Consider the following 26,113-nt stretch of genomic DNA (forward strand, 5'->3'; position numbering starts at 1 on the left):
AAAAAAAAAAAAGAGAGATATCACAGACAAAACATTTAGCACAACTTAGCATGTATTACCTAGTTTCGGTTACTGATTATTATATGAATAAACATCATCTTGTAATAATTGTTGTTACTATTTATCAAGTTATAACATCTTGAAATGGACTCTCCTTTCACTCTGTGCAACATTAATATAAAAACATAACATTACAAGCAGGACACTTATTTCCCAACATCCAGGTTTAATGTGTCCTTGCAGGAGAGGTCACCATCATATCCAGCAACTTTTTCACCCTCTTACAAAATGTCTAGTTCTTAAAACTCAAGATTTGGGGTTTGGCTGGAGGATTTTTGTTCTTTGTTGTTTTGTGACAAGGTTTCTTATAGCCCAGGCTGACCTCCATTGCACTGTAGCTAAGAACGGCCTTGACCTCTTGGTCCTACTGTCTCCACATCAAGTGTTAGGAGTACACCAGCTTTACCATACCAGCTATATCAAGGTTTTAATTCTTCTGTTCTGTTTTGTGAATTGCTTCACATTTTCTAAGATGAAATATTGTATACTTATAAAAGGGATATAGCATATTTCAAATGTCCTTTTCTAGACAATAACTCCCAAGTTGAAATCAGTGGTTCTGTTTGAGTTTTTCAAGAGACTGTGAAAGATAAAGAAGGCAAGAAAGTCACTCCTTATGATACTTCTATAATAAATTTTAAAGAGAATAAGATTCTCTCTGCTAATGAGAACCAAATATTAAGAGGTACCTACAGCATTCTGGATAGGTGTATTATGAATGTCAAGTATGATCAGCCTTCTAGTGCTAAACTCTGCTTATTTCTCTTTTTAAAGTAATCAAATGAAAATTCACTAGGCTCTAACTGATGAGAGAAGATTTTGTATTCACCGCCAACCATCTTTCTAGTACCACACACATATGCTTCCCTAATTCTTGCCTTCCCCGAATGTTCTATGTACATTTGGGCAAATGTCATCCTCTCTCTATATTTTAATTCCTAATCTATGACATAATGAATCGTAACACTTAAATCCTAAACTATAAAACTGTGTATCACATTATCAGTGACATGCTGACAGAAACAAAGGAGATAAATCACATGAAAGAGCTTGGTATGGAAGTGAGCACCTGTAAATCCTGGCACACAGAAGGCTGAAGAAAGAGAATCAAGAGTTAGAGGGCCCCACGTGTATTTTGTTCTCCTTCTAAGAAGGACGGAAGCACCCACACTTTGATATTCCTTCTTCATGAGCTTGATGTGGTCTGTGAATATATCTTGGGTATTTGGAGCTTTTGGGTTAATATCCACTTATCAGTGAGTGCATACCATATATGTTCCTTTGTGGTTGGGTTACTTCACTCAGGATGATATTTTTTAGTTCCATCCATTTGCCTAGGAGTTTCACGAATTCATCATTTTTAATATCTGAGTAGTACTCCATTGTGTAAATGTAGCACATTTTCTGTATCCATTCATCTGTTGAACATCTGGGTTCTTTCCAGCTTCTAGCTATTATAAATAAGGCTGCTATGAATGTAGTGGAGCATGTGTCCTTATTACATGTTGGAGCATGTTCTGGGTATATGCCCAGGAGTGGTATAGCTGGGTCCTCAAGAGATAAAGTGTAGAGCTGTAACTGAAGGAAAGACCATCCAGAGACTGTCCCACCTGGGGATTCATCCCATAAACAGTTACCAAACCCAGACACTATTGTGGATGCCAAGAAATGCATGCTGAAAGGAGCCTGTCCTGAGAGGCCCTGCCAGAGCCTTACAAATACAGAGGCAGATGCTTGCAGCCAACCACTGGACTGAGGGAAGAATCCCCAATAGAGGAGTTGGAGAAAGGACTGAAAGAGATGAAGAGGTTTGCAGCCCCTTAAAAAGAACAACAATATCAACCAACCAGAACCCCCCAGAGCTCCCAGGGACTAAGCCATCAACCATGGAGTGCACATGGCTTTAGCTGCATATGTATCAGAGTATGGCCTTGTCAGGCATCAATGGAAGGAGAGGTCCTTGGCCCTATGAAGGCTCAATAGATGGCCCAGTGTGGGGAAATTGAGGGTGTGGAGGTAGGAGTGGGTGCATGGGGGGAGGAACACCCTCATAGAAGCAGGAGGAGGGAGGATGGAATAGGGGGTTTCTGGGAGAGGGGAAACAGGAAAGGGGATAACATTTGAAATGTAAATAAAGAAAACATCCCAAAGAAAGAAAGAAAGAAAGAAAGAAAGAAAGAAAGAAAGAAAGAAAGAAAGAAAGAAAGAAAGAAAGAGAGAGAGAGAGAGACAGAGAGAGAGAGAGAGAGAGAGAGAGAGAGAGAGAGAGAGAGAGAGAGAGAGAGAGAGAGAGAGAGAGAGAGTTAGAGGGCCAGTCTGGGCTACAGAGTGAGACCATATCTCCAAACAACAAGATTAAAGTGCTTTAAAGTTTCAAGACTAAAGTACTAAAAATCTCCCAGGTAGGATGACCTGAGGCTTTCTGTGCCACTCCAATCATCCACACCTATTCCCTCCCTTTTCCAAGGCACCTTACCTTCAGGAGTTGAAGCTCAGTAGTAAATGATTTGAGCATCTGGTAAACTGTGGCTCTGTTATTTAAAGGTCAAGCTAGTTCTGCATGTGACTGTGCCGTTTGTTGGCTGCATGTTTTCTTCTCTTATATCAATACTTACAATTGTTTAACCATACTATTTTACTGATTATTTGAGAATTTCACATAATGCACCCTGATCACCCTACTTCCTACTACTCCCAGGTCCAGGTCCACTCTACTCTTGTGCACCCAAAAAAGGATTTAAAAGAAAGTCTAATATGTGTTGTCCATATAGTCACTGGAACATTGTCAAACTCCCAGTGATCGGCCCCTTAAAGAAAAGTGAGTCTTTCAGCAGCACCAGCCCCTCCAATAGCCCTCACTTGTGGAGAGCCACATTTTATCCTTATCACAATTTTTAAGAGTTCTCTTTGTTGGAGGATGGTTTTGTGCACTGTGTATTCAGATGCTGATTACTGGGCCCAGAGATCTGGTTGCACATTGGCATCAAGCATCTCCTGTCTCAACTTTGTCTAAAAGTTGTTTTCCATAACCTCTGATTGGTTAATAAAGAACTGATCAGAAAATATCTGGGCAGGAGAGAAAGAGGAGTGACTTCTGATCCAAGGAGAGAGGAGATTTGCTGTGGGAGATTCTCCAGGAGAGATTTGCAAGAGAGAGTCACCATTGGGACATGGATGGAGCAGGAGCAGCCAGGGCTAGACTAAAATGGTGAAATACCCCTGTGGGGAGACCCCACTCAAATCTCGGGAGGACGTGCACCCAAGGAATCACGAGAGACCATCTTGATGTAATTACAAGAGGCAGTTTTATTTTTTGAAGCTCTCCAGGCCAACACCACACCTATCTCACGCAGGAGATAGTGGAATCGACCATGAGGCTCAGGGGTTAGGGATTTATATAGGAAAAAGGTCTCAAGGAACAAAGGAATCAGTGTGGCTATACATGATTGGCTAGTTCAAATATTAATTATATTACATGCAGAACAGAGTGGAAAATTCCTAAGGTTGGTGTTAATCTGAGTCAACAGAGAATCTGACCTTAAACCATATCTAAGAGGACCAGATGGCCCACTACTCAGTGTCTGCCCAGACATGTCCTTGCATGCTTTCTCTTCTATATCTTTTTGGCCTGTTAGTAACAGCTTGCTTATTTTTGCCCAGGCTTATTTGGACATTTTTGACCTTGGTCCACTGTGTTTTTCTTCAAACCTGTAATTCTCTCATTAGCCAGCACAAGTCTCAAATTTAACTCTTTCAATGGCAGTTAGTGGGGCAGGTGGCTGGGTAGTAGGCAGCATAGTCAGGTAAGAATAAATGTGAACCATGGCCAGCTATGATGCAAGAAGCTGTTTAGTAAATACACCAGGCCTTTCTCTGTATAGACCTGGCTGTCCTGGAACTCACTCTGTAGACCAGGCTGGCCTCGAACTCAGAAATCCACCTGTCTCTGCCTCCCAAGTGCTGGGATTAAAGGCGTGCACCACTACTGCCCAGCCAGGCCTCTGTATTATTATTTGAGTTCAATGGAGGGGGTAGAAAAGTCCTGTACTTTTACACTTGGCATCCAAGTCCAATGTGGTAGGCACAGAATCCAAACTTAGACAGAAGGATGGAGGTATTAGCAAGAAGGTCTCAGGTAGAAAGTGCTAAGAAGTACTCTCCTGGGACGAGCTGGTTTCTTTAGAGCCCCTGCTATGCAGCATGGCCAATGGCAGACTGTCCAATAATAGTGAGGGGGCATGTGAGCAGTCACTGCTTGGTGGAGGCACAGCCCAGGAGCTTCAGCCCATGGGAAACACATCCCGAAGACCGCAGCCATGGGAAAGCTGCTCCAGGTTCTCTTGAGCTTGGCACTACGGCCTAGGCTTAGCATTTTAAGACTGAGTGGGGTAGTATTCCATTGTGTAAATAAAACACTTTTTTTTTATCCATTCTTCAGTTGAAAGATACTAAGGTTGTTTCCAGTTTTGGGCTATTACGAATAAACCTGTTATGAACATAGTTGTGGGATGGTAAAGTATATTTGGGATATATGCCCAGGAATGGTATAGCTGGGTCTAGAAGTGAAACTATTTCCCAGACTTTTGAGAAACTGTCAAATTGATTTCCAGAGTGGTTGTACAAATTTGCACTCCCACTAGCAGTGGAGAAGTGTTCATAAGGACACCATGAATTTCTCAGGCAAATGGACGGAACTAGAAAGTATCATCTAAGTGAGATAAGCCAAATCCAAAAGGACATGCATGGTATGTACTCACTTATAAGTGGATATTAGTCATAAAGTACAGGATAACCATGCTAAAATCCACAGATCCAAAGAAACCAAATAACAAAGAAAGACCAAGGGAGGATGGTTGAATCTTTGCAGAAGGGGAAAGAAAATAGATATCAGAGGTCACTGGAAAGAGGGAACTGGGTCGAAGATGGGATGGGGAGGGATTGGGGCAGGGGGCAGAGATCAAACGTAAGGAAAGCAGGGGAGAGAGATGAGAGATTAGCAGGGGAGGGGGTGGGGGAGGCTATCTTTAGGATGTGCCAGAGACATGGGATGGGGAGAGGCCCCAGAGGGTCTATGGAGGTGACCCCAACTGAGACTCCTAGCTGTGGGGGATGAGTCCTGTAGCCAGGTAGGACTCTCAGTGGAGGTATAAAGATAGCAACCCACCCATTAAACCTTTGACCCAAAATGTGTCCTGTCTACAAGAAGTGTAGGGACAAAGATAGAGTAGCAAATGGCCAGCCAATCACTACACCAAATTGAGGCCCATCCCATGAGCAAGAACCAATCCCTGACACTGTTAATAATACTCTGTTATGCTTGCAGACAGGAACCTAGCATAACTGTCCTCTGAGAAGCTCCACCCTGCAGCTAATGGAAACAGGTGGAAAGCAGAGACTCACACCCAAATGTCAGATGGTGATGGAGCTCTTCCAGGGGGTGTAAGCAGCAGTGGCAGGCCTCCAGACAAGGGTCAAGCATCTGGTGAGACATAGATCCCAGCCAATGATGCAAATGTAAGACTTAGAAGTCTTCAGCTACAGGCACATGGAGATGGTGGAAATGCCTCCTCTTTGTAAGCTGAAGGGCTGGGGTGGAGCAAATCATAGGGAGATGCAGAATCCAGACAAAAACAGAAGAAATCGGGACACAAAAGAACTTCTGATCAAGTGAAAATGTTTGAATTTGTGATGAAATGCTAAAGAAAGAACTGGGTATAAAATATCATAGGCAGATATAAAGAATTTGAAATTAATAAAACAAAAGTACACAAAGCAATGAGAGAAAGCAATGAGAGGAACAAATGAATGCACATAGAAGATAAAGTCTCTGAAGAAGAGAAAGAAATAGGTAGAAATGTTTTAAAAGGTGTATGGGTGTAAAGAAAGTAAAGAAACTGAACATAGGCAGTCATATATTAAATATAAAGTTTCCAAAGGAAAGAATGAGAAAAAAAATAAGTAAAGATGTTCTATAAGTGTGCATAAAAGATAAAGTCTCTGAAGCAAGGAGAGAATTAGAGAGATTTTAAAAGAAGAGTTTTCCATGTTAAAAAGTGGAAAACACTGTAGAAAAAAAAAAGGCATTTGGAACCCATATAATTTTGTTGTGACTGTCAGCATAATCATTACTGTCCAGTAATAATCATAGTTGTAAATATCCTCTTTAAGAAATATCAGAATAGCTGGGCAGTGGTGGTGCACACCTTTATTCCCAGCACTTGGGAAGCAATGTCAGGTAGATTTCTGAGTTTGAAGCCAGCCTGGTCTACAGAGTGAGTTCCAGGACAGACAGAGAAACCCTGTCTCAAAAAACAACAACAACAACAAAAAATCAGAATAAAGCAGACTTAGAAAAGAAAAATACTAAAAAATTAAATTCTAGATTGGAGGCCATGGAATCCATTTAGAGGATTATTTAAATTAGAATATAGTATTTTCAGAAGAATCTAATCTGAAATCTACAATGGCACCAAAAAGGAACTTCCAGACAAGAAAAACCTACAAAGGCCTGAGAAATTATAATGGCAACTCATAGAGATATAATATTCTAAGTAAAAAATACAGATTCTGCTTAATGATGCTGCCTTAGTACAATGTCATACAATAGATTATGTATTACTTTGTAGAGTTTGAAATTTTAAAATATGTACATATGTTGATACTTCATACTATTGATACATATTCAAAATTCCAGTGGCCTTCTGCCTTAAGTTCTGAAAAGGATAATTCTGAGATTGCACATTTATTAACTATGATGGTTATCTTAGAAATGCTTTTGCAGGCTGAAGCTAATGATGCTCTGGAATCTGTATGCAGTAAAGTACAATTTTTTAACATTATGGGATAGAAAATGTTACAAATATATCTTAGAATCCTACAAGTCAAGCAACTGTAGTGCAATCTAACAGAAATTTAAAGGAAATGCTCATAGAACAGAGAGGAAAAATGCAATCTTCCAGAGATCGATTAAATAATGCTTTATTGACTTTAATATTTAAATGTCAATGAGACAGTTAACACAGCTACTGAAAAACAATGGATTTTAGAAAGGACTTTTGAATCCGATCATCATATAAATGTTTTAACTTCAGAATGGAAGAATTTGTTGTATTAAAGAAGAGGTTTTATCTTTGTTTCAACATGAGAAGAGCTTTGGATTCTATCAAAATTAATAAAGATTAGATTTGACCATGGGATGCCTCCTAAAAGTCTTGGCTGCAGACATTAAGGAAAAACAAAACAAAACAAAAAAAACAAGAAGATCAACAAAACTGGTAACATGACTGCTGATCCCTCTACATAGGAACAGCTTTCTGAGACTGGCTGAGACATGAAAATGTTTCCAACCAGGACTTCACCTAAGCAAAGCCAATAAATTTCGGTGGCTGCAAGAGTCCTCAGGACGTATGCCATTCTTTCAAATGGCATGGATAAAAATTATATTATAGTTTGTTTATACAGTCCAATCTAATTTATAAAAAAGAACAGATGCCTTATATCTGCTCAAAGAGCAGAGAATCATCTTTAGCTGAGTTGTGTACACTGCACTTTCCATTACATGTGTTAATGCAAAAAAAAATCTATATTACCATTAAAAGCTTATATGTTTGCAGAGTAAAAGAGCCAGACACCAAAGAAGATAAGGCAGGTAACCTAGGTGATCCAACCTCACAAATGGTCTCAATACTGTTTCCTTAAGAATGTGCATCAAAAACAATTTCAAGATTGTTAGCTAAGATGGCCCAGACTCATAGACTGTTCCTGCCAGGACTTCAGTTAAGACCTGTACTTTCACATTACACAAAGACTGGACAGCAAATAATACAGCTAGCTTTCTTAGGACTTGGCCATTATTCTGCTAATTTTCTTAGGGCCCCCTAAAAGAGAATATTGCCCCAAGACAGTAGGAATCAACTTTAAGAGACCAATGCGCCACTCCCAAAAGGCAGGGTGGTTGGGTTTGAGTCATCCAGTGGGTGTTGGATGTTTCCTGTTATTTAAAAGTGACTGGATAAAAGTTGTTAATGGTCTTGATTAGTGAGGAACCAAAGTGTAGGAGGTTAGATTCAGGGATTTCTCTCTTTTTCTTTCCTCTATTCTTCTTTTTCTCCTATCTAATGTTAGGGGGGAAAGCTGGGAGAAGGGATAAAAAAGGGAGATATAGGGATGATAGGATAAAATATTAGACTATTGAATCTGTTGTGTTTTATAAAAAAGAAAGAGAGCCAGAAATATGTTTTGTAGAGTCAGGTATGGATATGGTGAGAAGGGTGCTTCAGCAGGCCCATGCTGAGACATTCCTTTCCCCTGAGTTCCGAGCCATAGGACAGATATAGTATGGAATAGAGTTTATTTAGGGCATGGGAAAGGGAGTTGGGAAAGGAGTAGAAACAGAGAGAAGGGTTGGGGGTGGAAAGAGAGAAAGAGAAGAAGGAGCAGGAGGAGAAGGAGAAGGAGGAGGAGGAAGAAGAGCAGGAGGAGGAGGAGGAGGAGGAGGAGGAGGAGGAGGGACCAGCCAGGAATGGGGTGGGGGTGGGAGGTGGAAGAGGAGAGAGGGAGACAGGACACAAGGAGCAAAGAGAGTAAGAAAGTAAGAGAGCAGAAAGCAAGGAGTGGGTGAGCAGCCCCTCTTAAAGTAAGCCAGGCATACTGTTGTTGCCAGGTAACTGTGGCACAGAACCTAGAAGGAACACTAATAGAATCTACTTTTAAACTGAAGAACACCAATAAACCAAATATTTCTACATTGGTATGGAATTTTGTATATTGATACAAATTTAATAATATTTTTGCTGCAACATGCTGTATTATGTTTCAACTCTTTTTAAAGATATTATACCTATGCAACTCATTTTTAAAATGTAATGTGAAGATCTAATCCTTGAAAGCTGCTAATACAAACTGTTAGGATAATTAATAAATGCGAGTTAATTAACAGACTTGTAGTCATGTTAATTAACAGACTTGTAGTAGTCTAGTTAATTACAGAAATAAGGATTCTTCTCCTTCTCCTTCTCCTCCTCCTCCTCCTTCTTGCTCCAGCCTAAAGATTTATTTATTATATGTAAGTAAACTGTAGCTGTCTTCAGATGCACCACAAGAAGGCATCAGATCTCAATACAGATGGTTATGAGTCACCATGTGGTTGCTGGGATTTGAACTCAGGACCTTCAGAAGAGCAGCCAGTGCTCTTAACCTCTGAGCTATCTCTCCAGCCCCCAGAAATAAGGTTTATTTAGCTTCCTGTGGGTGTTTTCAAAGTTGAACAGATAGTAGATAGTTATAAAGAAGCATTTACCTATTCAGGTAGATAGATGGTCTTCAAAACCTCAGTGATCTACAGGACATGGCATTTAAAAATATTTTATTAATAAAAGGCTTTCACGATAGTGGGACATCAACTTTTGGCAGCACTCCAACTCCACTTCAAAGAACATGATGAGCATTGAAGAACCTTTTTATGGAGTTTGCTTCAAATGCGGCAAGCTAGCCACTGACCAAGAAACTGCCCTTGCCTTAACTGCAGAAAGAGTGCTTTCCATGCTGTGAACAAACAGGACACAGAAGAAGCTGACTCTCATACTTTGCAAGAACAAAGTAGTATGGGCTGGAGAGATGGCTCAGCTATTAAGAGCACTGACTGCTCTTCCAGAGGTCCTGAGTTCAAATCCCAGCAACCACATGGTGGCTCACAACCATCTGTAATGGGGATCCAATGCCCTCTTCTAGTGTGTCTGAAGACAGTGACGAGTATACACCCACATACTTGAAATAAATAAATCTTTTTTAAAAAGTAGGACTCTTCATAATTCCTGCTTCACAAAAAAAAATATTTCATATATTAAGCCAGAAGGTCAAAGATGATATTCCAATGACACAGAGAAACTTTGGTGACTGTCTTGGTAACCAACAACCTCTGTCATTTCTGTAGTTTTGAAAGCTACTTGTCCTGCACTTCCTATTTACTCTGGTAGTATCTATCCTTCATGGGTCTCTAATGGGGTTGAAGACTAGATAGTTATAATCTAACAATTAAGTTTAAGTTGTTTAGAATTTAAATAAAATAAAGATGCATGTTTTAAAGTCTAAAGGGTTATTTATAGATAGTAAATGCACAGTGTGATAGAAAATGATTTAAATACAGAACTTCGCACTCACCAAAATAGAATAGATAATAGAGTACTTTTCTTAAGATTGCCAAATACAAGTGGACTTAACATTATTGATGCAATTTTTACCTGATAGTTTTCATAATTGTTCTTATTAATATAAGAAAAAGAGCTTTTATTGGACAAAAAGGTGGAGTTTGGAGATTGTTTTCAGATGCTGATTATTATGCCCAGGGATCTAGTTCCAGTCCAAATGTTGGCACTGTCAAGCATCTTCTGTCTCACTGTTCTGTAAAAGTTGTTTTCCATCAGCTCTGATTGGATAATGAAGAGCTGATCAGCCAATAGATGAGCAGGAGAAGATGAGGTGTGACTTCTGATCCCAGTGAGAGGGTTTCAGGTGGAGCCCAGGAAGAGAGGAGATTCACCATGAGAGCTCCACCAGAGAGGCACCAGGAATATGTGGATGGAGCAGGAGTAGCCAGAGCAAGACTAAGATGGTAGGTTATGGGGCACATGACTGGCTAGTAGGAAGTGTAGTTGGGTTAGAATAGATGTGAACTCTGCCTAGCTATAATACAAGATGCTTTTTAATAAATTTACCAGGTCTTCATATCATAATTCGGATGCAATGGATGGTATACAAAAGCCCCATACTTTACAGCTCTTTGATGGCTTCCCATCCAGGTTGTTACAGGTTTTTTTTTTGGGGGGGGGAGCTCTCATATAGTGCCACAGAGCCTTTTATGTCTCTGTTTTTCAACTGTGAGTCTGCATTCTTCAATCCTACTGCAGAAGATGCTTTCTTGTCCTTTAGAGTCATCAGGAGCATGGTTCATAGACTTCCACATGGTTTCTGGTAGCAGTATGGACCACAGACATCCATCTGGCTTCCAATGTCAGCCCATTCCATGGATTTCAGCATGATATCAAGCAGTAGTACAGACTGTGACCATCAGCATAGGCATTGGCACTCATATGCACACACACACACACACACACACACACACACACACACACACAGACACACACACACACACACACAGTTAAAACTTTAAATCTTGAAAAGGTAACTTCATATTAGACTAAAAGGACAAAGATGACCTGTTTCCTGCCTGGCTTCCAGAAGCATGCTCCTCAGAAGTATCTAGTCATTTGCATTAAGCAACAAAACTCGTGAGGTGCTATTCACCATCTCATGGCACACATTTGGACTACACCTTGAAATAGTAACTCAAACCTGTAATCCCAGCATGTGAGAGGCTGAGCCAGGAGGACTGAAGAGGTTTAGAAGTCAGTCATCGCTCCAGAGCCAGCCTAGATGAGAGTGGGACTTTGACTCAACTACAAAAACAAACAAACAAACAAAATACCAGACCAGGAAACTGCCTGCATCTCCATACTACACCCCAGGTCCTCCCCCCATCAGGAGAGCAGAGTTCACATAATTGACCTCTGCCCCACCCTTAGCTGACACTCAGCCTGGGCTTACTTGATTCTGGTTTTCTCTCCCTGTTGCCTATTGCTATTAACTGTGTTTATGATGAACATGGACAACATACTCACATGTGCACTGCATATAGTGAGTTATATAATTCTCACAGATGGAGAGACTGTGGCTGTGGCCCAAAGTCTATGTTCTTGATTTTTACTCCATACCGTACAATCTCTTTAAAGCTTTTCTTTCCTTCTTCCAGTTTTCTCACTCCCAAAGTTTTCCTAACTTTGTCTTGCTTCTCTCTTTTCCTTATTTATTTTAAAAAGTTAGAATTACCTTTAATGTTGCCTTTTTAAATTGTGAATCCTAAAATTCAACATTTTTAATTTTAAAAAGTTGTTTTCAGTACATTCAAAAAGTTACAAAACTGTCATCACCATATAACTTTAAAATATGTTGTTGGGCTGAGGAGATGGCTCAGTGGTTAGGAGCACTTGCTCTTTCAGGGGACACAGGTTTGATTCCTGGTGACTCACAATTGTTTATAACTATAGTGTCAGGAGATCTGACACCCTCCTCTGGCCTCCCTGAGCACATGGTGTACACATACATATATCAGGGCAAAACACCACACACGTGAAAATAAATAAATATTGTTTTAAAGAAAATATTATAACCTGCTGAAATGAAACTCCTAATCAGTAGCAGTGATTGCCCAGTACACCCACCCCGTAACCCAGGGCACTTACTATCCATTTTCTGTCTATGTCTATTATCCTATGCTGGACATTTCATATTAATTGATTAATGTATTATGTGGCCTTCTGTGTCTGCATTCCTTCACTTAGTGTATGAGATATTGCTTCATTTGTTCTTGAGGTTAAATCACTGAATTGTCTGGATATAATTTACTTTAAATACCACTTACCACAGTAATTTCCAGTTTTCACCTCTATAAATGTTACTTTGAGCAGTGACATACAAAATGTTGTAAGTCTTTTCAAATGTTTTGTCGAAGTAAGATTTACTTAACATAAACTTAATCATTTTTCCTTTATTTCTTCCTCTTTTTTTTTTTTGAAAAATCCACCCGTCTTTGCCTCCAGTTTGTTGAATTTTTGCATCTTGTCTCTTGATTTTGTAAGCTGGATGTATATGTATGTGTCCATCTGTACACTTGCCATGGACAATTTAAAGGAGTCAATACTCTGCTTTCACTCTATGAGTTCCCAGGATCTGACTCAGGTCACCAGGTTTGCTTGGCAGGAACCTCCCATCTCACCAGAGATGGTCATTTTAAAGTACACAAGTCAGTGGCATGTAGTGTTCATTTGAGTACCTAGCAATTCTATCTAGTGTCAAAACATTGTTATCACCCAAAAGAAAGCTCCATGCTCCTCATATCCTTCAGGATCAATAAAAGGCATCATTTTTTTAAAGAATTTTTAACAATCAAACAGCACATTCATGAAAGCTTCAGGTGGCTGTGTTATATAAATACTATTGTAATTCATAGGGGAGAACCTACTAAGTGCATTACATCATCTTAGAAACCCACGGTGTTTGGTTTTTGTTAACTGCTGCCTGTTTTTTGGCACTGCACACAGGACAGTGTACTGGTCTTAACTTTTGGAGTGATTAAAGCTGTGTAGAGTACGGTGCTTGGTTCTTCTCTCTCAACTTTCTCAAGCATTTTCCAACTTAGACTAGAGACATGCACAGAGGACTCTTTTTTCCTACTAAAGTTGGAGAAATAAACCTACATTTGTTTGAAAAACTCATTAGTTCGGTGTGCATTTCTCTCATCAAGCACTACTACGTGCACACTGACATACATGCAGAACTTCCTTTCCGTCATCATGCTCCAAATGCAAACTTAAAATCCTGAGAGCTGCTTTTTCATAAAACTCAGACTTCCCCACCTAATCTGTAACCCTGAATAGTTTTATTTTCCATTTAATGAGGCATCCTCCTCCCCAGGTCAAGGGGAGGCAGACCGTTCCACATCCTCCTCCCCAGGTCAAGGGGAGGCAGACGGTTCCCACAGCTCAGTTGCTCATTTACTGCTTTACCTGGTGGAAAAGCTGTCAGAAGCATCCAGAAGTTGAAAGCTTTTACCAATAAATTGGGTTATTTTAGTCAAACATAGTCATTTTCTTCGTCTCTCCTTCCTAGTACGGAAATTTAAAAAAAAAAAAAAAAAAAAAGACAGTCACAGAGCTCTTCAAGTTTTCCCTGAAGCTCCTTCAACGTCAGACACTGATGTCATACCCTAAAGGCCAGGAAGCAGTGTCTAATAGAGGTTATCATAGTCACAGTGTTTTGTTTTTTTAAAGATTTATTTATTTTATTTTATGTGTATGAGTACACTGTAGCTGTGCGGATGGCCGTGAGCTATCATGTGGCTTCTGGGAATTGAACTCAGGATGGCTCCCGCTTGCTCTGGCATAATACACTGAAGCACTCTTCAGATGCACTAGAAAAGGGCGTCAGATCTCATTATGGGTGGTTGTGAGCCACGATGTGGTTGCTGGGATTTGAACTCAATACCTTCAGAAGAGCAGTCAGTGCTCATACCCGCTGAGCCATCTCACCAGCCTCAGTCACAGTGTTTTTAAGTAAATTTTATTTTGTTATAAAATTCATAATTTCTAAACCAACTTCAACACAAAGTTTGATAGTTTTAATGTTACAAGGCTTTGTTACATTTCTTTTTCTTTCTTTTTTGCATGTCTTTGTGAGTGTGTGTGTGTGTGTGTGTGTGTGTGTGTGTGTGTGTGTTATGTAGCAAGTTCCTCTAAAATAAACCTCCATCTTGGAAGAAAGTTTGTTATGAAGCTTGTTATGATGGCTTCCTTGTCACCTAGAATATTTTTCACAAGATTTCTATTACATTGTTCATTCATTCTGTTAGGATTTCGGGTCTGGTTTATTTTTTGTTTTGTTTTGTTTTGTTTTCTCTTTTGGTTTTGGTTTTGGTTTTTGACAGTGCTAAAAATCAAGCCTCAGGCTATATCCATGTCAGGCAAGTTCTCCAGCACTGAGCTACATCTCCATTCGTGCCCACAAAGCTGTGACCCCACATCACTGCTAAACCATTCTCTCATGCATGACGATATCCAAAGTGCATTGTCATCAACTCTATCTAAGCCATCAAAGAATTTCCCTTTTGTAAGGGATTTCTGTCTCGCTATCTTGCTGCACTCACTTGTCTACCCCAGTAGGTCTACAGTATCAGGTTTAAAACCTGATCTGGACAAGAGGCATTATGACTCCAAAGGGAGTTTGTTTCCTGGGGATTTCAGTCAGTTGTGGGTATCTCCTAACTCAAACGTATTCCAGATTAATCTCTGCTAAGTCTGTGGAGAGATCTGTGTGCTTTCTTTATTCAGGCATAAAGGTGCCCTAAGAAATATTTCGTTATAGCTAACACTGAGATTGAGCATTATTTCCTGGCCTTCACAGTGTTTCAATAATTCTATAGATTTCCTAGCTGTAATTAGCTGGGAATTTTTACTAAGAAGCTGTCTTACCAGACAGGGTGTCTCAAGAGTTAGAGACAGCAGTTAGGCACTTATTATCAGAGCAGTCTCACACAGAAAGAAAAACTATTTTACTGCCAGTGAGAAGCTAGAAGTTGTAGGGCTCCCATCACTAATTATTTATGTTACAGCCAAGGAATGCTAGAATACGACCCTGTTCCCCACAGGGCTTGAGGGAGGCCCAGACTGGCAGGCGTGTGGCACTATCTGAATACCTATATCCCACAGCCTATCACCAGTTATGGCCCTGCAGATACCATCTGGTGTTCATTGCCCTCACAGTTGTAGATAATCTTTGTTCCTGCTTTCACTTTCAAGCAAGCCTGCCTCCATTCCCAACTCATTACTAATCCAGGGGATTGAAAATCACTTGTTTTCATTTTGGTCCAAGAAAGAGGAACGATCTGCAAATACTATTGGGTTATCCACATTCCTCTCACACAGTCTTAAACTCTTGAGGTACTCTTCAAGTTTTCCTTCATTCTTACAGTAGAAAAATCAGGTCAGAACACCTCACTGCTGTTGTACTAACAGTATAATGCACACAAAAACTAGAAGCGTTAAGTTTAAAAAATGTCTTGCTTGGGGCTCAGCAGTTAAGAACTCTGGCTGCTGTTTGCTCTTCTAAAGGATCAAGATTCAATTCCTAGAACACATAATGCAGCTCACATTACTCCATTCGGGATCTGACATCCTCATACAGACATACATGTAGGTAAAACACCAACACACACACACACACAAAAAGGAGAGATCTAATTTAGTGGCATGTGATGTCTTGATCCTGGATCTATTATTATGCTATACTGAGTTTGGATTATGGGTGAAAAAGATGAAACTGAAGTGACATGAGGTCAAGAGGGGCAGCCTGGGCTTCAAGGAGTGATGCAAACCCAGCAGGTCAAAAAAGCATCAGAAAGCCATTGTGCTAACACACTGTAAATTACTGAGGACTTTAAATTCATGCCATGATAGTCATATTCTAACTAAAGAAGCAAAAATGTGTGTGTGTGTGTGTGTGTGTGTGTGTGTGCGTTGCATATGTGCATGAGCTTATGCCAAAGTACGTGTGTGTGCAGGCCAGTAGGTTATTTTCTCTTAGGGATCGAATTCATATGGATATGGCAGGCTTCTGAGGTAAGTGTTTGTGCCTCCTAAGCCATTGCACTGCTTTCTGACATCCCTACTTACCCACTCTGTTTGTCTGTCTGTCTGTCTGTTTAATTGTGTTTGTTTTGAGACTCATTAGGTAGCATGTGCTGTCCTGGAGCTTGCTATGTAGACGAGGCTGGTCTTGAACTCATAGAGATCCACCTGTCTCAGCCTCCCAGGTGATGGGATTAAAGGGGTTAGCCACTTGAGCCTGGCTCCTTCCTTCCTTCGTTCTTTAATCACCTCATTAACACAGGGTGAAATGCAGCACTTGTATCACAAAGGCCACAGAGCTCTGACTGGTGAAATAAGCGCCCTTTAAAGAAATTATTTAAGAAGAGAAAGAGCATTGTGGAAGAAACAGTAAGGGAAAGTGATGTGAAAGCATCACCAGGGGACCCACTGTTCCGTACCATGAAGGAGCATACACTGCAACTAAAGAAAGAAATCCCATCAATTCGCCCAAAAATTTCATGAAGTCATAGTTTTTAATCACTGAGTAGTACTCCATTGTGTAAATGTACCACATTTTCTGTATCCATTCCTCTGTTGAAGGACATCTGGATTTTTCCAGCTTTTGGCTATTATAAATAAGGCTGCTATGAACATAGTGGAGCATTTGTCCTTGTTATATATTAGAGCATCTTTTGAGTATATGCCCAGGAGTGGTATAGCTGGGTCTTCAGGTAGTAGCAAGTCCCAGACACCAGGAAGGCAAGAGGCTCCCAGGACCTATCAGGGATGAGATTAGCTGAAATGCCCAACAAAGGGGAAGGAGAACCTGTAGAAACCATATCCAGAAGTCAGGCAAGGCCCCAGGTTGGAGGAGGGAGCCACCCACTCATCTCCAACTTTTAACCCAGAATTGCTCCTGTATAAAGGAAATACGAGGACAGAGTGTGGGGCAGAGACTGAAGGAAAGGCCATCCAGAGACTGCACCACCTGGGTATCCATCCAATATACAGACAGCAAACCCAGACACTATTGTGGATGCCAAGAAGTGCTTTCTGACAAGAGCCTGATAAAATCGTCTCCTGAGAGCCTCTGTAAGAGCCTGACAAATACAGAGGTGGATGCTCACAGCCAACCATTGAACTGAGCATGGGGACCCAAATGGAGGATTTAAAGAAAGGACCCAAGGAATTGAAGGGGTTTGCAATCCATAGGAAAAACAATAATATCAACCAACCAGACCCCCCCCCAGAGCTCTCAAGGACTAAACGACCAACCAAAGAGCATACATTGAGGGACCCATAGGCTCCAGATGCATATGTAGCAGAGGATAGCCTTGTCAGACATCAGTGGGAGGAGAGGCCTTTGGGCTTGTAAAGGCTCGATTCCTCAGTGTAGATGAGGTGATTCCCCAGGGCTGTGAGGTGAGAGTGGGTGGCTGGGTGGGGAAGCACCCTCATAGAATCAGGAGGAGAGGATAGGGGGTTTCCAGAGGGGAAACTGGGAAAGAGGATAACATATGAAATGTAAATAAATAAAATAGCCCATAAAAAATAAATAAAATAAAATAAGGGGCTGGTGAGATGGCTCAGCAGGTAAGAGCACTGACTGCTCTTCCGAAGGTCCTGAATTCAGATCCCAGCAACCACATGGTGGCTCACATCCACCGGTAATGAGATCTGATGCCCTCTTCTGGTGCGTCTGAAAACAGCTACAGTGTATTACGCTGGAGAGAGCGGGGGCCGTCCTGAGTTCAATTCCCAGCAGCCACATGATGGCTCACAGCCATTTGTACAGCTACGGTGTACTCATACACATAAAATAAATAAATAAATCTTTCAAAAATAAAATAAAATGTATACATAGAAAAAAAATAGGAAGAAAGAATGAAGAGCCCTTCTAAAACAACCAGAACTACTCACATCTACCCAGCAGTTAACTCGCACTGAAGCTAAGGTTGGCACTGGGTGTTTGAAATCCTCACCTAATGCTCCACTCGCTACACGTTCTTACCACTCAAAAGTCAGATGAGGTTTAATGTCTCTGTGGTAAACTGAGTTTTATGTCGATGAGAATGAAACAGGAGATCCTGGGCCGTAGAATTCACAGTGTCCATATACTCCAGGGGATCTTCCCCCGGCATGGAGAGGAGAGCCAGAGGGGAATCTCGGAACCTCAAGCTGACTGACTAGCAATCAGCTGCTTCCTTATTTATACAAGTTCCACAGAACAAAGGCCCACTAGTGATTATCCAGGTGGTTCAGAATATATGCTTGGTTTTTCATTACCTGTCCAGTCATAATTAGAAAATACAAATGGAACAAATTCTTCTTATGATTATTAGCATTAAAACTCAAATTTAAAGAATTTAAAGAATGTCTCCCCCAAAGCAAACATATTTAATATATTACACCTGCTTTTAGGATGGCAATGTTTGCTGTTTGAAAGCACTGGAGACAAATGGAAAATATCTGAACTCGTCTTTTGACAATTAGCAAGTACTGATGCCTAACTTCTTTTACTATAAGTTTCATCATCTATGCTATAAAGTAGGCAATGTTTACTTCAGTCAACCTATCTTATTTGCTGAGTTTTATTCCTTCAACAGTGTACTCTGTACACTCCCTATCTTTAAACTACATTTTTAGAGACCTCTAAGCCTATAATAAAATGATACTATATAAAATGAATCTGTAACCTATTCTCCTGACCAGTCAAGGTTTGTCAGTTATCTATTTGCTGGGCATCAATTACACTATTTGAGTTAGCTCAGGGGCATATACCTCAAGCAGATTCCTGGAGCAATGGCCTAATCTAGCTATGTGCTTATCTGTACTTAATGATCCGCAGGGCATAAAGAAGAGACTTCCAAATGGTGGCCAGATAAAGTTAATTTTAGGATGTTTCCTAAAAAGACTCCAGTATAATTGTTCTCAGAAAAAGTCAAAATGATTCACAATGCAGAAAGTCCCTAATTATGTAACATTTAGAGACCAAAACCCAAACATTAGAGATAGAAGAACAGTGACTGCAGAAATGGTCTCAGCTCTGCTGGAACTGTGTTAACCAGGTGTGGCAGCTTCATGATGCCTGCCATTTCCGGTGGATACGGCTGTCAATGTACTGCCATGGCATCTTCTGCTACCAAGCCTCAGGATGGACAGTCTTCTGAAGCCCACCCCTCCACCCAGATAAAATTTGCCACTTACCTGTATTCTTATTGCTAAGACTATAAGAATATTCTAGCACTCTGTTCTTTTCTTCTACCAGAACTCAGGCTGGCTCATACAAAGCTGTCAGCTTCAAGGGACTTGAAGGAATCAGATATTGAGGCCTGGAGGGAAATTCAAGGAGCAAGAAGCTAGATAGGCCCACCCAGATTCCAACCACGCTGACTGAATTTGTGGAATGTGACTATAAATTGGAGGGAAGACCGAATGTCCAAGTCAGATTTTCAGCATCCCTTTAGCCTTTCCCTACCTCGAATAACAAAGTACACCACTTCTGCTTCTCATGCTGACAAATCCTGCTGCTGTGCCCACCAAGTGACTAGAAGCGGCATTAAACTTGGGGCCAAGATTAACAAAGACTCATTGAGCATTTATTTAGGTGAGAGTCAGCAGGAGCCAGTCCAGCAAACCTGACCTCAAAGAGGCTGATCCTAAGCTCGTGTGTGTGTGTGTGTGTGTGTGTGTGTGTGTGTGTGTGTGTGTCGTGTCTGTGTGTCTGTGTTGCTCACACTTGAGTGGATGACTCCAGTGCATCCACATGTTGCTGTGAACAGCCAATGTCCTCCTCTATCACTGTCACCAAGGAGACACACTTCTGCTGGTGAGAAAAGTTAAACTGAGGATAAAAGACCCACCCTAAACATGTGAGACACAGTCTTATGGACTCCATCCCAGACCGAATAAAAAGGAGAAAGTCAGGTCAAATGTCATGCTGCAGTAGGAATCCAAGGACTGCACCAGCTATATCATAAGTTTAAAGCCAGTCTGAGCTACAGGAGACAGGTGGGAAAGAGCATATTCCCTCCCATCTGAAAATTCACCCCCTTCTGACATCAGAATCTCAAGCTCCCACCACCATGCTTCATCCCACCTTGATAGAAGGCACTCTCAAATCATAAACCTAGCTAGTCTTTCTGCCCCTAATTTGCTTCTTGTCCAGTCTTTAGTCCTAACATGCAGCTCAATTGGTGCAATGGGAGGGTAGCCTTCTACCCTAAAGTAAGAATAAGAATAAGAGGAGGTTGCCTGCCTTGAGTACTAGCACACCCAGGAAAGAAGCTACATTATCCAAAAGTAAGTGTCCCTGGGTATACATTAACCTATCTTTTCATTATTATTCTAGATAAAGAACTCAAAGAAATGCTTAGAAGCTAGAGAATAAAAGGTTCCAGTCTTTAAACATGGATGTATCCTTAGGCATTTCTATATCTATACCCACCTTTTCTTTCTAAGAAGAAAAAGTGTAACAAAACTATCAAACACAGAGGGCTGTGTGCTTTTTTCTTTGGTCACAGAGTGACAGCACTTAAAATAAATCTCAGACTCAGGTATGGTGGCACACATTTGAATTCCAGCACATGGGGAGGTGACGGAAGGAGGACCAGGATTTCAAGCTTATCTTTGGCAACACAGTGAATTTCAGAACTGCCAGAGATATGTAACACCCCATCTCAAAGCAAATAGCTCAGAAAAAAATCCCCACAAGAATAAAAACAACAGTAATAATAAGAATAAACAAAAATAACATTAATTCAGGACCTAGACTCAAGACAGGACTCTTAGTAGCCTCAGCAGCTTTGCCTTCAGGGAATTCATCTCTTCTCTCATTTTTCCCATGTGGAAATTGTGTCCAAGGCATGATCCTAACGAATAGAGAGCATTCAGAACCCACGCCACTAGCCCACACTTAATTCAAGTTTCCTATTATTATCTGTTCACTCCAACCCACATCCATCTCCTGCAGGGCATCACAGTCTAACTCTCTGCGCCCTGCATCAGCACAAACAGATGTCGATACAGAGAGCATGTGGGAACCAAGACCAATGAAACTTGAACTGCTGAGGACAGATCTGAAGTGACAAGAGTACAGGAGCAGAGGAAACGTTCATGAGCCCATAGGTGTAGGTGCTAGGTTATCCTTTTCATGGCTGTATCCCCAGAACAGAGGCTTACTAAATAGGTCAACGGTCTATAAATGCATCCTTAGGTCTGCAAGTCATTCTCATAAGAAAATAGATGGTGGTGCACGCCTTTAACCCCAGCCCTTGGGAGGCAGAGGCAGGCAGATTTCTGAGTTCGAGGCCAGCCTGGTCTACAGAGTGAGTTCCAGGACAGCCAGGGCTACACAGAGAAACCCTGTCTCAAAAAAAAAAAAAAAAAAAAAAAAAAAAAAAAAAAAAAGACAAAAAGAAAATAGTTACAGAAATTGATTGAGCATATCAATCTGTAATGACAACCATGAAAAAGCTGTTTTTGGGGGGCTGGTAGGTAAGAGTACCGACTGCTCTCCTGAAGGTCGTGAATTCAAGTCCCGGCAACCACATGGTGGCTCACAACCACCCGTAACGAAATCTGATGCCTTCTTCTGGTGAAGACAGATACAGTGTACTTATTTATAATAAGAAATAAATCTTTGGGCCGGAGGAGGTGGGGCCAACTGGAGCGAGCATGGTTGACAGGAGTGAGCAGAGGTCCTAAGGTCAATTCCCAACAACCAGATGAAGGCTCACAACTATCTGTACAGCTACAGCGTGTACTCATATACTTAAAATAAATAAATAAATCTTAAAAAAAACTGTTTTCTCATTTCTATCTATCTATCTATATATATAATGTATATAACATATATATAAACTCCACAAACTTATATGTATATACATATTTATGTATATATATATATATATATAGAGAGAGAGAGAGAGAGAGAGAATGAATGTGTGTGTGCCCGTTTCTGTGTGTGTGTATACAAGCATCTATCACAGCTCAGAGAATGAATTTGTGTGTGTGCCCATGTCTGTGTGTGTATACATGCATATATCACAGCTCATTGTGTACAGCTCAGAGGATACCATTTGGGACTTGGTTCTCTCCTTCCACCTTTACGTGTGTTTTTGGGTCCATCTTAGGTTATCAGGCTATGTAACAAGTATCTTACCTACTGATGCATTTCTCCATCCCAAAGAGTTTCTTTAAACAGTATTGGACAGAAAGTATCCTGGAACCCTGTTGCTGCCCAGTGAACACACACTGTTTTCATTCTATCTTTGGGCAAGCTGATATTTTCTCTATAAAAATGATTTAAATAATTTAAACTTCCTTGCTATACGTAGCAAGCAAAACACTGATCTCTGAGTAAAAAGATACTAACAGTTACTCTGGAAGTTGAGAGGCATGAAAATAGAAGGTTCGAGACCTGACAGGGCCACAAAGTCAGTTCAGGGCCAGGTTGGACAACCAAAACCCTATTGAAAAGTAGAAAGTAAAAAAGGGCTGAGATGGGGCTGGAGAGATGGCTCGGTATTGCTTTTGGAGAGGACTCCAGTTCAGTTCCCAGTTCTAGGTCCTGGCTCTTGCTTCTCAGAGAATCTCATCTTTACTGCTCTCTTTGCCAAAACTGAAGTTTTCGTGTCATAAAAAGCCAGAAGTCAAAAACCACAAGGCACTTGCTCCAAAGAAATACCGATCAATGCACCTGTTCTCATACAGCCAGCCCGGCCATTACACCCCTAGCTCCTTCTCCCTTTCCATTCTTCTCCCCAAACTTCAAACCACCCAGATTCACCCTCTGTGCCTCTCCCTCCCTCTAACCGCAAAAATCAGCTTGTACCTTTTCCCTCCTCCGGTCACTCTGGTTTCAGATGGAGCTGGCCAGTCAGGGGACTGGAAGAGACAGGTGAGGCACAGCAAGGTGTGCCAGCCTTAAGGAAAGACTTTCCAGTCTCAACTTCCCCCAGTGAGGCGTGGCTGCCCGCTGAGGATGAAGTCGGGGCGGGGCGCCCCACAAAGGGAAATCTGTGGTCTCTGAGGTTTCCGGAACTCACCACACAGCACCCAGCAGGAAACCACGGTCGAAACTGTAAAACTTGGACTTGTTGCCAAGCGACGCGCTTATTTTCGATTGCGAGGTGAATGAACAGTGAAAGAGAAGTCTGTTCAGAGAGACTCAGAGTCACGGTGAAGGTCAACAGCGCCACCGCCTGGCAGACCCCTGTATCGGCCGTTTCCCGGGGAATTTGAAATTATATGGAAGAGTCCAGGCAGTTATCTACAGAAAGGCTTTGCCAGGGACTCTACAAGACAAAACGAACTACAACCACGACACCGAGAAACCTAAGAATAATAAATACAAAAGAAAGTCCTAGAAGTACGTCATCAAATATTTAGTACGAATCTTTAGAAACTCATTATTTTCTGGAACCTCCTTGCTCCTGGGGAAAGGTGTGTAGGAAAGTGGAGATATCGTACACTTATCCTTTGTCTAAGCCCTCTTGATGTACAGTTGAAACATAGATGGGAATTATATTTCAACTGGTAGAGTCATTTCATCAGAAAGGGCATTTTTAAAACCTAAAAAGGGGTTCAATCCTGAGGCACGCTGCTTTGAAATTGTTTCAAAGACATTTAACATTAAGTGAGGCAAACGATTCCTCTTACTTTATCTGAAAGCAAGGAGACCCCAAAGAGACCGCAATGCCTACCCATGCCCCAAGTTTTCCCTGAAGGCTTTCCTGACAACAAGAGATCACCAGGGAAGCTCTGATGGGGCTGTTGTCAGATCTGGAATTTCTGCAGTGGTATCTGGTACCTTAAGCAATTTTCCCACGTACTGAAGAAAGTTAGCCAAGAGATTGAAACTTCGGGATCCAGATAGAAGACAGACTGGTGGTTTATGAGGTTTCTTACCACACTGAGGATTCTTGGGGTTATAGAGGGAAATTTTTATAAGGTTAAAAAAAAGGTATTGTGTGATCAGCTAAAAACAAGGAAGTAAATGTGGCTGTTGCTCTTAGCGTGATCTTGTGTTAATACTGGGTTGGTGTAACTCAGAGAATGTTGATCATGAGTAAATGTCCAAATGTGAATTATGTTAGCTTTAAGTTCTGTCAGCTCAGTCATATGCTAGTTTTATGTTGCTGATTTAACAAATTACACAGATGAAGTTGCTTGGCTAACACAGTTAATATCTTATAGCTCTGCACACTGAACAGTTTATAGAGGTCTCCTTATACTAAAATGACTGTATATGTTCCTTTCTGGGGAATCTTGGAAAAGATCTGTTTCCTTGTTTTTCCAACATCTAAGACCTTTCCTAGACTCCTTGGTTTGTAGTTGTTATCGACAGTGGAGCATCACTGCTAGGCTAGCTTTCAACTCTGTTTGGGCTTTCTCAGAGCTGAGGAATTACTGCCAGACATCTTACTCCACATCTTTTTCTTCCACCTTCAAAGCTGACAAGGCAGTTACGAATGGAGCCCTTTCACATTTTTCAGTCAGATAGATCAAACCCAGGACCTCATATAGACTAGAAAGTCCTTTACCACTAAATTACACTCCCAGTCCTAGTTTTCTTTTGGGAGAGGGTTGTTGGCTAAGCCAGAGGTTAGGAAATTGGAAAGGGAGGAAGATTCTCAATGAGGCTGCTTAATGCTTTCAAGACAGCTCAGCAGACACTACTCAAAATGCTTGTTATTTAGTTGAAAATGAACCACAAAAGCAGCTTGGGGCTCTAATCTGGCCTGATTCTGTCCAGTAGGTGACAGAAATGACAAATAGCTGTGCCTTCCTGGCCCAACATCAAAAAGGTAAGTTCACAGTAGTACATTTTGTTAGCTCTCATCTGCTGTCTCATCCATCCACCCTGACATTTGGGTTTACATAGAACAGCCTTTGACTGTATGATTAGATCAACAGAAATAAAATGTGTTTCTTTCTTCTTGTTTTGGCCTGATGAGGTGGAGTGTCACATGATCCTAGGCAGATGACAGCCTTTCAGCTAGCCTGAATAAAGCAGAAGCTTGCTACAACTCTTCTGTGTACTCTATCGACTTACCTATCTGACAAGAAGTACTACCCTTCCCCTGGATTCCTGTTTTCATTAAAAGTTTTCTTAACCTTTTACTGGTGTCCATTTCCTGTCCGAGAAAAAATGCTTATGGGAGATGTCACTAGCCTTAGGCTGCCTTATCCAAAAACCAGATGATTTTCTAGTTAATGGTGACAGTCTCACTGCGGGTACTCTTGAAATCACTGGTAACTTACGCTGGCCTGGCACACTCTTGTGATCCTCCTGCCTCAGCATCCTGAGTATTGGTATCACAGGAGAGCAAGGCCACACTTAGCATTTATGTGGGTGACCTTTCCTTCACTGTTATGCATTTCTAGTCAAACAAACCAAACCAAACAAAAAACCAACAAACCCATGTCTTCACAAAAATAATAGATCAAAGTGGTTCATTTGGTGAGTAATGCTTGCTGCCAAGACAGATAACTGGAATTTTGTCTCAGCTCCTACACTGAAGGAAAAGAATGACTCCCACAATTGTCCTCTGACCTCCACAAGCATACACTGCATGCATGAACACACACACACACACACACACACACATACACACACACACACACATACACACCCACATACACTTTCACACACTCACACTTTTTCTCACTCTCTCTCTCTCTCTCATGCTACATACACACACTTACATAAATAAGCAAATAAATAAATGTAATTAAAAATGTTTTTAAACTAAAATATTTTAAAAGAATCAAAATAAGTCATGTTCCTAATCAAAGCATAGTGAGGAAACATGAGAAATGTCAACAAGAAGTGAAAGTGCAAACATTTTAGA

At 41.0% G+C, this 26,113-nt stretch overlaps 1 protein-coding gene across 2 annotated transcripts in view; it reads right to left on the bottom strand.

Annotated features, from left to right (window-relative positions):
• The window catches only part of Styk1 (serine/threonine/tyrosine kinase 1), a 62,141-nt gene that overhangs the window by 35,826 nt on the left and 202 nt on the right, over positions 1–26,113 (bottom strand). The window contains exon 1 of one of the 2 annotated variants that reach the window (XM_031383617.1): positions 23,092–23,314. The exons of the other annotated variant lie outside the window; for it this stretch is intronic. The gene's annotated coding sequence lies outside the window, so the exon portion shown is untranslated. Of the gene's footprint in view, positions 1–23,091; positions 23,315–26,113 lie in introns of those variants that run through there. 2 annotated transcript variants of the gene reach the window in all.

Source organism: Mastomys coucha, unplaced genomic scaffold (genome assembly GCF_008632895.1).
Source record: "Mastomys coucha isolate ucsf_1 unplaced genomic scaffold, UCSF_Mcou_1 pScaffold20, whole genome shotgun sequence".
Classification (NCBI taxonomy): domain Eukaryota; kingdom Metazoa; phylum Chordata; class Mammalia; order Rodentia; family Muridae; genus Mastomys; species Mastomys coucha.